At 40.0% G+C, this 12680-nt stretch overlaps 1 long non-coding RNA gene and 1 other non-coding gene across 2 annotated transcripts; both read right to left on the bottom strand.

Annotated features, from left to right (window-relative positions):
- Positions 1-4548: 4548 nt before the first annotated feature.
- trnaq-uug lies at positions 4549-4620 on the bottom strand. The gene has a single exon. It is a non-coding gene; the product is annotated as a tRNA-Gln (tRNA).
- Positions 4621-6594: 1974 nt separating this feature from the next.
- LOC122334578 lies at positions 6595-7349 on the bottom strand. The gene is made up of 2 exons (XR_006248768.1): positions 7166-7349; positions 6595-7132 (listed from the first exon to the last, which is right to left on the bottom strand). It is a non-coding gene; the product is annotated as an uncharacterized LOC122334578 (long non-coding RNA).
- Positions 7350-12680: the final 5331 nt, after the last annotated feature.

The raw sequence follows: 12680 nt of genomic DNA, 5'->3' as shown, positions 1-12680 counted from the left end.
AACATTGTGGGAAGATTGTTTTGAAGCGTTAGATTTTCTTGTCTAACGTTATTTAAAGGTTGCATAAATGTTTCTTAACAACTTTTATCTTTGACCTTAAATATGTTATTTAAACATTTAAGCTGAAAATGTTGAAAAGTCAGGATTGGAATGTTATATAAAATGTACAAAAAATGATCTAATGGAAATAACGTTTGAAGAACGGTGTGTTCTAACGCTACGAGAACGTTTATAGAAAACATTTGCTAAACATTGCGTTAAGAATGTTTTGTCCTGGCAATGTCTCCCGTTAGCTGGGAACGTTTTAACAATATCAGACGAACATTAATCTCAATTGTTTAAAAAACGCCAAACGCGTGGATAATGTCTTTTGTCGTAACGTCTGAGAAAGTCGTTTACGAGCAGATAAGTCAGAACGAGCGATCCGCTCGCATTTCTAGAAGAAGGTTAGATCGTAACGTTGAGAAAATCAGAAAGTCAGAAAGCGGTAATGTACCGTATGACGGGTTAAGGAGTCAATCGTTTTTGTTACGGATTAATACATGTATTAGTGTACTTTTTAAACACTCTGTAGCCTATTTGTACATTTAAACACGTCAGTCTGAATATTAGATTAGATTAGATTCAACTTTATTGTCATTACACATGTACAAGTACAAGGTAACGAAATGCAGTTTAGGTCTAACCAGGAGTGCAATAAGCAGCAAGTGCAGGATATAGGTACAAATATAAATATAAATTACAAAGATAAATATGTACAAATTAAATTACAGATGAGAAGGGGAATTTACAGTGATTATGTGTCAACAATTTACAGATCGTTATGTACATAAGAAAGAAAGAGCAGGATATACAAGATATGTATAGACAATTTTACAAGAGTATGTACAGTGGATATGTACATACATTTACAAAGATATATACAGTGGAGTGCAATGAATGTTAACAGTGCATTTTTGTATTTTTGTTTTAATGGGGTGGGTGGGGCAGACATCAGTGGGGGGTAGAATTCAGTAGTGAGACAGCTCTGGTGAAAAAGCTGTTCCTCAGTCTACTTGTTCTAGTCCGGGGGAATCTGAATCGCCTGCCGGATGGCAGGAGGGAAAACAGTTTGTGGGCAGGGTGAGAGGAGTCCTTAAGAATACTGCGTGCTCGACGCAAACAGTGTTTCTTCTGGATGTCCTCAATGGATGGAAGTGGAGTTCCGGTGATGCGCTGGGCAGTTTTCACCACCCGCTGCAGTGCCTTACGCTCAGCAACAGAGCAGCTCCCATACCAGACTGTGACACAGTTTGTTAGGATGCTCTCTATTGTACAGCGATAGAAGTTCACCAGGATGGCTGAGGACAGCTGGTTCTTCTTAAGTTTCTCAGAAAGAATAAACGCTGGTGAGCCTTCTTGACCAGGCTGGAGGTGTTGGTGGTCCAGGACAGATCTTCAGAGATGTGGGTTCCCAGGAACTTGATGCATGAGACAGGCTCCACAGCAATCCCATTAATGTGGATGGGATCATGTGTGCCTCTTCTCACCTTCCTGAAGTCCACAATGAGCTCCTTGGTTTTGGTGGTGTTAAGGAGCAGATTATTGTCTTTGCACCACGTGGCCAGATGCTGGACCTCTTCTCTGTAGGCAGTCTCATCGTTGTTGCTGATGAGACCGATCACCGTAGTGTCATCTGCAAACTTGATGATGGAGTTAGATCCAAACACAGGCCTGCAGTCGTGGGTGAAGAGGGAGTAGAGGAAGGGGCTCAGCACACAGCCTTGTGGTACACCGGTGTTGAGAGTGATAGTGGTGGAGCGGATGTGGCCTGACCTAACATGCTGAGGTCTGTTGGTCAGGAAGTCCATAACCCAGTTGCACAGTGAGGTGTTAATGTCCAGATCTCTAAGTTTGGTGATTAACTTAGAGGGTATGACCGTGTTGAATGCTGAACTGAAGTCAACAAACAGCATCCGTGCGTAAGTGTTTTTATTGTCCAGGTGTGTGAGTACAGAGTGCAGTGCGATGGAGACTGCATCCTCAGTGCTCCTATTGCCTTGGTAGGCAAACTGGTGGGGGTCCAGTGTGGAAGGCAGAGAGTCCTTCAGATGTGACAGGACTAGTCGCTCAAAGCACTTCATAACGATGGGTGTGAGTGCTACAGGGCGGTAGTCGTTTAGGCACACTGGGTTAGAGATTTTTGGCACTGGCACAATGGAGGTGGATTTGAAGCATGTTGGTACAGCTGCTTGGGCAAGGGACATGTTGAAAATGTCCGCGAATACCCCAGCGAGCTGCTCTGCACATGCCCGTAGTACGCGTCCAGGGATACCGTCTGGTCCAGCAGCCTTGCGCGCGCTTGATCCGGCTTAGTGCAGTGTAAACCTCTGAGGAGGTGAGTGTGATGGGTGGGTCGGTTAAGGGGTGATCTTGGTGACCGTTTCATTATTATCCTCTCTCAAAGCGAGCATAAAAGTCATTAAGCTCGTTCAGAAAGAAGACATTTGGTGCTGTGGGGGTGGAGTGGTTGGGCTTGTAATCACTGATGGCCTGGATGCCCTGCCACATGCGCGAGAGGTCAGAGTTGGAAAAGTGCTCCTCTAACTTCAGCTTGTAGCAGTACTTGGCCTTTTGATGCCCCTCTTCAGATTTGCCCTGGTTATAAAGTTACCGTTAGCTCATTTATCCAGTCTAAACCGTTCACGTATGTATATTGCAGCATAAACGGATTGTGTACGTGTTCCTATGGATAAAAATACAGATATTTAGTTTGTCTCTCTTCCGCAGACCGTATGCGAACTAGTTAGTGCACTTGTTGTTGTTCTGTAGCAGATTTTAGGCAAAGTTGTTTTGGATATGTGGTCATTTCAAGGGGTGGACTTAAACCAGTAAGCAAGGTAAGCGTTCTCTTAGGATGTTGTCTGGATGTTTTAAAATGACTCGGCTGTGCTCTTTCGCAAATGCAAGATTTTCTCTCGATATCAGATTACGTTTTTAGATTAGCTGCTTCTCGGCAAACCCTGTATTTCCTTCAGAACGCTTGGGATTCCTCAAAGAGTTGCATGGGATAATTGGATGACCTTTGAAAGCTTTATGTAAAAGATTGAAGAAGTTTATAAGGCAATTGCAAGCCTCTTCATTTATGGTATACCCTAGTATGACTTTGGAAAAGCATTCGTTTACTAAATTACGAAGTTACAAACGGGTTAATTATAAGTAAGGGGTAAACTATAAGAGGAAGTGCAAGCAAAATAAGGGTTAAAAGAGTGCATAGTTTATACCTGAAATTAGCTTGAATCACTAAGTCCACCCCTGGATACTGCTAGGGTAGTGCACTAGATAGTGCACATGTGTTCTTGGGAGGTTTGCACATACAGCTGTGTATTAGATGGAGTGTACCGTGACTTTTTATATGTATAAAGACATGAATTGTAACTAAGCTGTTGTAAGCTAAGCACTTGTGTTTTTCACTGAATGTGTCTGCTTCATGAGCCCTTCGAGGGGAGTTTTTATGTTTCTGGGGTAATTATGGGAAAACGAGTAGAGACGAAACATTCCACTTTGACTTGTTAATATTGGAACATCACTATTTGTGTATTGGATGCAGTGAAACTCAATAAAAGCACTTGACGTTGACTGCACGTGAGGAATCTGTGTTGGTCTAGATATGAGATGACTAAAAAAAGTTGAGCTGACTTAAAATGTTAAGTTGGCTCAACTTTTATTTTTACAGTGTGGATACTTTAATCTGATTTCATATTGAACTGTTTGTTACCTCACCTGAACATGTTTCAATGTGGAATATTTTATTTGTAAATATAATACTTTTATTTCCAGTTATTTTAAGTAACCTCGTAAAGCCAGTGAACTTTTCGATTCTAATTCAAAACCTTGGTTATTTGTTGTTGTTGTTATTATTTTTAACATGGTTTAACAAAAAAAAGTAATAGATTTACATCTTAAGAGGACGCACAGAGATGCCGTTTTCACTGTTTTTAGATTAAGCAAGCTTTGAATCATTTCCATATGCTTGTCTAGATCATAAAGACAAATTTAGCTAGCAGAAAACAAATTAATTTAATATTTTTAACAATAATTGTTATATTTCCATTTACATCTTTAAAACTGAAAGATGAAAGTCGCGTACAAACTGAGACTGGATATGCATTAAATAAATACGGCTTCCTGAAGGTTATTTCTTTTAGGTTCAGCCTCTGCTCTCGGTGGTTCCTGAGGAAGCCGCACTGTTCCTTGTAACATAAATAGACGCAAAGGTCCGTGAAGTTTTCATTTATTTATTCGAAAAGCGTTTCAGGGTGAGTCATGCACAAATGCATTGTTCATGTGAATACAGAATGAGTCACTCTCAAAGGTGGCTTTCCTCGTACTCCACACCAGAAGAACGGAGCAGTCCAGGAAGAATCAGCGAGCTTCTGTAGAAGTGTTTTTTTCCCACTTTATTGACTTCGGTTTGCGGCAGAACCGCTGGGTTTTGTCCGGCCGGGTTTTCACGATCTTCGAAATCTCAGCGAATTCGTTTAACGACTCGATCTTCGGAAAAGGACGAGGTCCCACCGAGATTTGAACTCGGATCGCTGGATTCAAAGTCCAGAGTGCTAACCATTACACCATGGGACCGACGCGGCAAGAGCGCGAAATAACGCCATGTATAGTTCAATAAGTAATAATTCAAACGTCAAACTGTCGGGTTATGATATATAACGCGTTATAAATAGACACTTTAATGTAATACCGAATGATCACCGTATTAGCTTATGTAGGCTACTTTTTGGTAAAAAAGTTTAGTTTGCCCTAAACGTCTTCAAACAAATGTAATGTTTCCCGAACTCATTTGTCAAACTCAAGCTAATCTCGTTTAGGTTAAATCCCGTCAGCTTTCAGGGGAGATGATTTTGCTCCTCGTTTATTATTCATACGCCGTCAACTCAACCGAGTCGTCTATAATTCATCTCCTCTTCGTCTGAGGTGAAAAGACACGAATAAACGGCGTGAAAGGACTAAGAGGACATGTTTAATTAACAAAAATACACCGACGGTTTGGGTTTTTAACGTCCCGCTAACATCATAAATGTTTCAAAACATTATTTTTCCCCTCTTTTCTCTGTTTTTTTAGCATTTGAACTTTTAAACGAGCGTTCTACTGAAGTTACTCGAAGAAGAATGTTCTTTAGAACGTTGGTGAAGCTCTTCAGAATGTTAGCCAAAGTTCTGAGAACGTTCGCTGGAATAGAATAGAATAGAATTTACTGGGCTAATCAATCAACCAACCAACCAAACAATCAATCAATCAATCAATCAATCAATCAATCAATCAATCAATCAATCAATCAATCAATCATATAGCGCTTTTAACAACACAGGTTGTTTCAAAGCACTGAACAGTGTAAAGCAGAAGAAGACAATGATAGGGATCTGTTCCTCAGAGACCTCTAGTTTTCTAATGGAAACTACATGTTGTTGAAGCTGCTTTATTTACTCAGTTTTACAGCGTTTGCTGTTTGTGTCGAGCGTCTTTGGGCTCGGGCGTTCCGTCAAGATGTTTTCTCAGCTCTGTCGTGATTTATTCACGACATCTGCGGCGCAGAGCTGGAGAAAAGCTCTCCGGTCCAGACTATCACCAGCAGATGGAGGCAAAAACCAGGAGATCCGATTCAGCTCAGTCTGGGAAGAATCGGTAACCTTTTGACCTCCTGAGGGATCCAGATGCAGGACACATGTCGGTGGTAGCCGGACGTCTTTGTTGTTTTCCAAGAACAGCTACCTGAATACGTCGTAAGCGAAGTTAAGTTTACGTTAAGTTCTTTGGTTGTGAACATTCGGTTATTGTCCAGGGCTTGGAACGTTCCGAAACCAGTAGAAAGAACTAAACTAAGACTCAGCTTCAGAAAAAACATGTTTCGTTGAACGGTGTACAGTAATCTGAGAACGTGAAAATAAACGTCCCACTAACTTACTGGAGAAACATTTGGTTTATCAAAGATCTGAACGTTCTCTGATAGCTGGAGCGGGAAAAAATATAATTTTAAAGCACTGAATATTATCAAAATGGCGTGGGAACGTTTTCTTTTTGTGATTATAACATTGTTTAAATGTTACTAAAACATTCTACTAACTATTTTCATCCAAATTGAATATTCTAAAAATGTTAAAATTGTGTTTAAAACGTTATTTAAAAGTTACTCAATTAGTTCTTACGGTGTTCTACTGACTTTCTTGTCGTAATTTAAACAAAAACATTTTTCTCTCAACATTTTTAAAATCGTTTGTCAGAAAAACATATTACTTTAAGAACTTTTTATACGATTTTTAAGTAATGTTAATGAAAGTGGCGAGACCAGCGTCGTTACCAAATGTCGACATTTAAAAATGCTGAATAATAATAACAATAATAAAAGCATTTCAATCCGTATTAATTTAGCAGATGCATTTTTCCGAAGTGACTTAAAACTATTATATAAATAAATATACTCAACATTACGGAGCCAACAATATTAGCTATGTTTGGTTTTTATTCTAAAACTTTAACTGTATTTCTTTTCAGATTTTTGCAAACTTTTCTGCTGAACAACAAAAACACATTTCAGCCAAAAATGCTTTTTGGAGGTTTTTTTTAATGAACTGAATGTTATTTTCTGTCCACTTTTAACCTTGCAAAAATACACAAACATTTTAATGAGAGAAAATGGCTTTTAAAATATCCAGAAATAATGGCATGAATAAAAAGCAACATCTGTTTGCACGAACAATGCTAAAATGTTTACTGGAAAACGAAAACATTTTGCTTCGTTCACACGGTGCATCTGGCGGATTGACTCAAAAGAAGTCGCGCTGCGTTCAGGGCTGGAACCCAACACCCTGCTGTCGCTAGCAGACGCTCCGGACCTGGGATGTTTGGTTCTGAGGTCAGAGCACTTGAACGTGACGCATAAGAGTTCATCTCTTCTGGGGTCATGTGTGACGTTGACTAATGATCTTCACATCTGACACAACACACAGACGAAGAGGTGTGTGTGTGTGTGTGTGTCATCAGCTGATGTCTAACTTTAGTCCAGATCCTCATTATCCTCCTTAATCTCAACATTTACCTAATTACTGTTTCCTAGACCACTGATTAAGATGGATTAACAACCTTAGAAACACACACACACACACACACACACACACACACACACACACCAAGCATATCATTAACAGAAACTCAACATGAGAGCAATAAGCCGTCTTTCATCTTTCAATCATCTATCATCCATTAATCCATCCATCTTTCCATGCATCCATCTATTCATCCATCCAGACATATTTCTTCCATCTTTCTATGCATCATCGTCTAACATCCATCCATCTTTCTTCCATCGTTCCATGCATCCATCTATCTATCCATCAACTCAGACATATTTCTTCCATTCATCCATTCAAACCCTCCATCCATCTATCTAGACACATTTCTTCCATCTTTCCATCCATCCAACCCTCCATCCATCCATCCATCCATCCATATATATATCTTCCATCTTTCTATGCATCAACATCTAACATCCATCCATCTTTCTTCTATCCATCCATTCATCCATCATCTATCCATTCATCTATCCATCTTTTTTCCATCTTTCCATGCATCCATCTATCTATCCATCCACCAGACATATTTCTTCCATTCATCCATTTAAACCCTTTATCATCCATATTTCTTCCATCTTTCCATCCATATATATTCCATCTTTCTTTGCATCATTGTCTAACATCTATCCATTTTTCTTCTATCCATCCATTCATCCATCATCTATCTATTCATCCATCTTTTTTCCATGCATCCATCTATCCATCCATCATCCATATTTCTTCCACCCATCCACCCATCCCCATCAGTGGGTGGTAGTGTTGGGTCTGTGTTGATCTCTCAGAACTACAGTACCCACAATGCTAGTTTAATGGAGACACTGGAGGAAGCCATGCGGCTAAAAGCAGGCAAACACTACAGCCAGTGTCCAGCCAGACTCTCACACGAAGACAACGGCATTCATCCGCCTTCTAACACATCCCTTTTGCTCAGATTTTTAAACAGCATTTCATATAATTCCATAGACAAACCAATCCCAGAATGCATTCTAGATCTAACTGAAAAAAAAACACAGGACAGACGGGTGAAGGAAAGGTTGTCTGGTAATATTGTCCTGTCCAACAAAAGTATGAGGCATCTTGTAAAGCTATTTTTTTTTTAAATTGTGTCAAGGAAAATTGCATAAAATAATATAAAATAATAAAAACGTTGTTAATCGGTTAAATTAAATCGGTTAATCGTTTTTTTTTTAAATCTGTTGAAAAAAATAAATTAAAGATATGTACAAAAGAGCTTTCATGCACACAGCTGAACTAAAGTTTTTAGAGTATCGTGTTATATATTTATGTCTAACTCTTATTATTTGCACAATGTTTTCAGTGACGCATTTAAAGCTTTAATTTCATTTGAGGTTATTATTGAGTTTATTATTTAAATGAGTGATCTGATTGGTTCCCGCATACGTTCAGGTCACGAGTTTGTGTCTGAGTGCATGCATTGTTTACAGGTCAAAGGTCAGTGGGCCATCAGTGGATCGTACGGGTCACTCGATCAGAAATCTTTCTTTCTCATTGCGAAATCTTTCGCGAGCATGTCCCGGTCTGCGCGCCACGAACGAATCAATGAAAATCAACGAAAACCGCCGTGCCGTCGACGGTTCGTCTGGTGAAGTGTAAAAAGAAATAAAGAGTGCCTCTAAATGTCCAGAATACGGTCAGCGCGGACACACGGCTCGTTTGAAATACTGCCAGATCAGCACTTTCCTGAGCGCCGCGTTAGCGAGGGTCTTTGGCAAACAAGCGTCCGGTTGACTGCAGGGTTAATCTGTGTCTGGAGTTACATAAGAGCCGCTTCCACACACACACACACACACACACACACACGCACGCAAAAACAGCAGGCCGGTCGAAAGTCTGAAGACTCTGTGACGGGGCCTTGTGACACAAATAACCCCCGAGCGGTCAAACATTGACTCTGATTTAGAGTCGGGGGGGAAACCTGACCGCCGGGCAAGAAAAGCCCCTCACTGTCCTCACAGAGCGCTAGTATTAATAGAGCGGCCGATGTGCGTCATTACGCTGCAAAAATTAAAGGCATTAAGAAACCCACACGAAGGAGAGAAGCCGACAGAGTGCATTCTGGGAGTTTCATTAGATATACGTTCTTATAACATTGAGGGCATTTTCTTAAATCGACGTAGCACGCGGGTATTTCTGCGTCCTTGAGACTTAAGGAGCATGCATGAATACAAGAATATAAATCTAGAAATGCATATGCAGGCGAACACTTCCAAAATATGTGTAAACGCGCACAAGTATGCTATGCAAACAAAAACTCTTATTTTGTATGCAACTGACAATTCCGTAGCATTCGAAAACCGGACATTGTAACAAAATAATCCTTTACGACGAACGTTTGAACGCTGTTTTGCTCTCCAAGAAAACGCTGTAAGCAATGCATTGAGCTTTAAGTAAATGTCTAATTGCATTAGAAAACTGCAAGTTTTAACATTCAAATATTTGGGTTGAATACAAAGAACGTGGCAGAAGACATTCTTAATTAACGTTATTTCTCACAACAAAAATATTCGAGATTTTTGCGCTTAGCCGGCTGTAATTTAAAAACGGAGTCTGTCACCCAGGATGTGTTTCATTTCGTCCAGATGTTGCTCTTGAATGTGAGTGAGTCACGAGTGACGGATTCTTCTGCCTGATTAAAACCAGTCTTCTCTAACCCGTAAGGTCAGGTGTCACCAGCGTCTAACCACGGCTCTACAGTACACACAAACTGGCCAAAGCCGCCCAAACTCGATCTTCTCTTCCATTTAATACAATATAAACACCAGCGAGTCCTGAGCATTTCCTTATTGAGCTTCCTGTATCTGCACGTGTGCCTAAACGCGCGTAACTTGCTTCGATGAATATAAAGCTAAAATCTGCTGTGACCCTGAGATGAGTTTTTGTGAGGCGCTTTTAAAAAAAATTAAATATCCGTCGCGAACTGTCCCGAAGCAATCGTGAAAAAACGTACAAAAGCATTCCCAGAGCCGGGCCCCGGAGAGTAGCCTACAGAAAATTACATTTTATTCGTGATCTATTATATCGATGGGCCATGGTAATTATACGAAAGCGCAATATTAAATAATCGGTAGATATCATTTTCCGAGCTTGTCGTTCTTTGGCTCAGCGCCAGCCTAAACATCGCTCGTCAAAGGGTTAAACCGATCGCGTTTTGGGGGACGGATTCAACATGGCGGTTTTGTGGCAGGGCCATCGTTAGCTGACTATCGTCGTTCTCATTATTTCCACAGAAATCGATAGCGACCAGTAACGCATTACAAGTGACACAAGCTATGTAATCGGATTACTTTTTTCCAAGTAACTAGTAAAGTAACGCATTACTTTTTACGTTAGCTGACTATCGTCGTTCTCATTATTTCCACTGAACTCTATCGGTAGCGATCGGTGTTGAAAGTAGCGCATTATAAGTGACACAAGCTATGTAATCGGATTACTTTTCTCTCTCTCAAGTAACTAGTAAAGTAACCATTACTTTTTACGTTAGCCGACTATCGTCGTTCTCATTATTTCCACTGAACTCTATCAGTAGCAAACAGTGTTGAAAGTAGCGCATTACAAGTGACAATGTTATGTAATCGGATTACTTTTTTCCAAGTAACTAGTAAAGTAACCATTACTTTTTACGTTAGCTGTCTATAGTCAGCGATCGGTGTTGAAAGTAACACATTATAAGTGACGCAAGCTATGTAATCGGATTACTTTTTTCCAAGTAACTAGTAAAGTAACGCATTACTTTTTACGTTAGCCGACTATCGTCGTTCTCATTATTTCCACTGAACTCTATCGGTAGCAAACAGTGTTGAAAGTAGCGCATTACAAGTGACGATGTTATGTAATCGGATTACTTTTTTCCAAGTAACTAGTAAAGTAACCATTACTTTTTACGTTAGCTGTCTATAGTCAGCGATCGGTGTTGAAAGTAACACATTATAAGTGACGCAAGCTATGTAATCGGATTACTTTTTTTTCAAGTAACTAGTAAAGTAACGCATTACTTTTTACGTTAGCCGACTATCGTCGTTCTCATTATTTCCACTGAACTCTATCGGTAGCAAACAGTGTTGAAAGTAGCGCACTACAAGTGACAATGTTATGTAATCGGATTACTTTTTTCCAAGTAACTAGTAAAGTAACGCATTACTTTTTACATTGCAAGAAATATATTTCAAAAAAGTAATGCTAGTCAATTTTTAATTTTTTTCCCATTTATTGACTGACGTGTTTTCTGTCGCCACGTTGCATTACTTTCCATAAAAAGTAACCAAGTAATGTAATGGGTATATAATTTCGTAATACAAATAAGCTTCTGTTTCATAAACGGCTTAACATTGTTTACCTCAGCCTACCTTTTGGGTGCTATTATATTCCAATATCATTATGAAAAAATAGAGCAAACTAGTGTTTAAGTTAAGGCGGGTTTCATTTATTTCTAAAAAATAATTTTGTACGCCCTCAAACCTCACATGCTTTTGATTCACTAAAAAGAACCGGCTCATAAGAGTCATTCGTTTCTAAATTAGGTCACACAGTATTTTTGATTCATAACAAGAGTAGAATCGGTAAGATTCACTTGTTCTAGCATCGAACAACGATCGATTCGCGATGTCAGGTAAGATATTGCTGTTATCCTAAATAAAAAACACCAATGGCGATTTCGGAATCGGACCGCAACGTTTGATGTTTCTAATTCACTAAAAGAACCGAGTAATGCGAGTCATTTTTCAATTAAACATCGTAGTCGCTAAAAAGAACCGACTCGTTTGGATCGGCCGCTCCAGAAATCGACGCTGGTTTCAGTTCATCAAAAAGAGTCGTTTGGTCGTGAAACGGACACCGGTTAGTTTTTGTGTCTAGTTTACGAGGGGAAATTGTGGAAAATGAGCTTTATTTAATTACAATAAATACAAAATTCACATTCATTGGCCGCGCTGCGTGTGTTTGATTCACTAAGAAGAACCGGCCGGTGAAGAGTCACTTGGCGGTGAATCACTCTAGTCTAGTTTGCAAACGAAAGTCGTACAGAAATTCATTCAATGTTATTTTTTTATATATGTAACGTAATTCAACATAAAATTCGCTTAACTGGGCAAAGGTACGATTTCCTGAATCGGACCACACCGCTCGCTCTGTGCGTTTTTGACTCACGAGTCATTCGTTCGTGAATCGGAAACGAATCGATGCGCGTTCCCTGTTGTTTTCAGGGGCCCTGTTGTTTTCAAAGCGGTCAGATAGGACTTCGTGTGATTGTGCATGGCCTCGTGCAATAACCGTATGCAAGTGAAAAAACGCCGGCGCTCAAAGCGATTCGTGACCCTTCCGTATAATTATTCTGCGCTCGCCTAACACCGATACGCTCCAAAATAATGCCAGGAATCGGCCTTTGATTCAGCTGGTAAACATGCATCATGCACAGCGTTCGTTTTTAGCCCGATGCGCTGAAGTAGTGTCCGTTTCGGGTGTGTGCGGGTTTATATCTGTATTTGGCAGCAGCCGGCGCTGCTTCAGCCGTCTCTCGGTCTCTGTCATCTCTTAGATAAGTG

The sequence above is a fragment of the Puntigrus tetrazona genome, unplaced genomic scaffold (assembly GCF_018831695.1).
Source record: "Puntigrus tetrazona isolate hp1 unplaced genomic scaffold, ASM1883169v1 S000000575, whole genome shotgun sequence".
In the NCBI taxonomy this organism is placed as follows: domain Eukaryota; kingdom Metazoa; phylum Chordata; class Actinopteri; order Cypriniformes; family Cyprinidae; genus Puntigrus; species Puntigrus tetrazona.
Note: the sequence above shows the minus strand (reverse complement) of the source record. Positions and strands in the feature narration are given on the sequence as shown.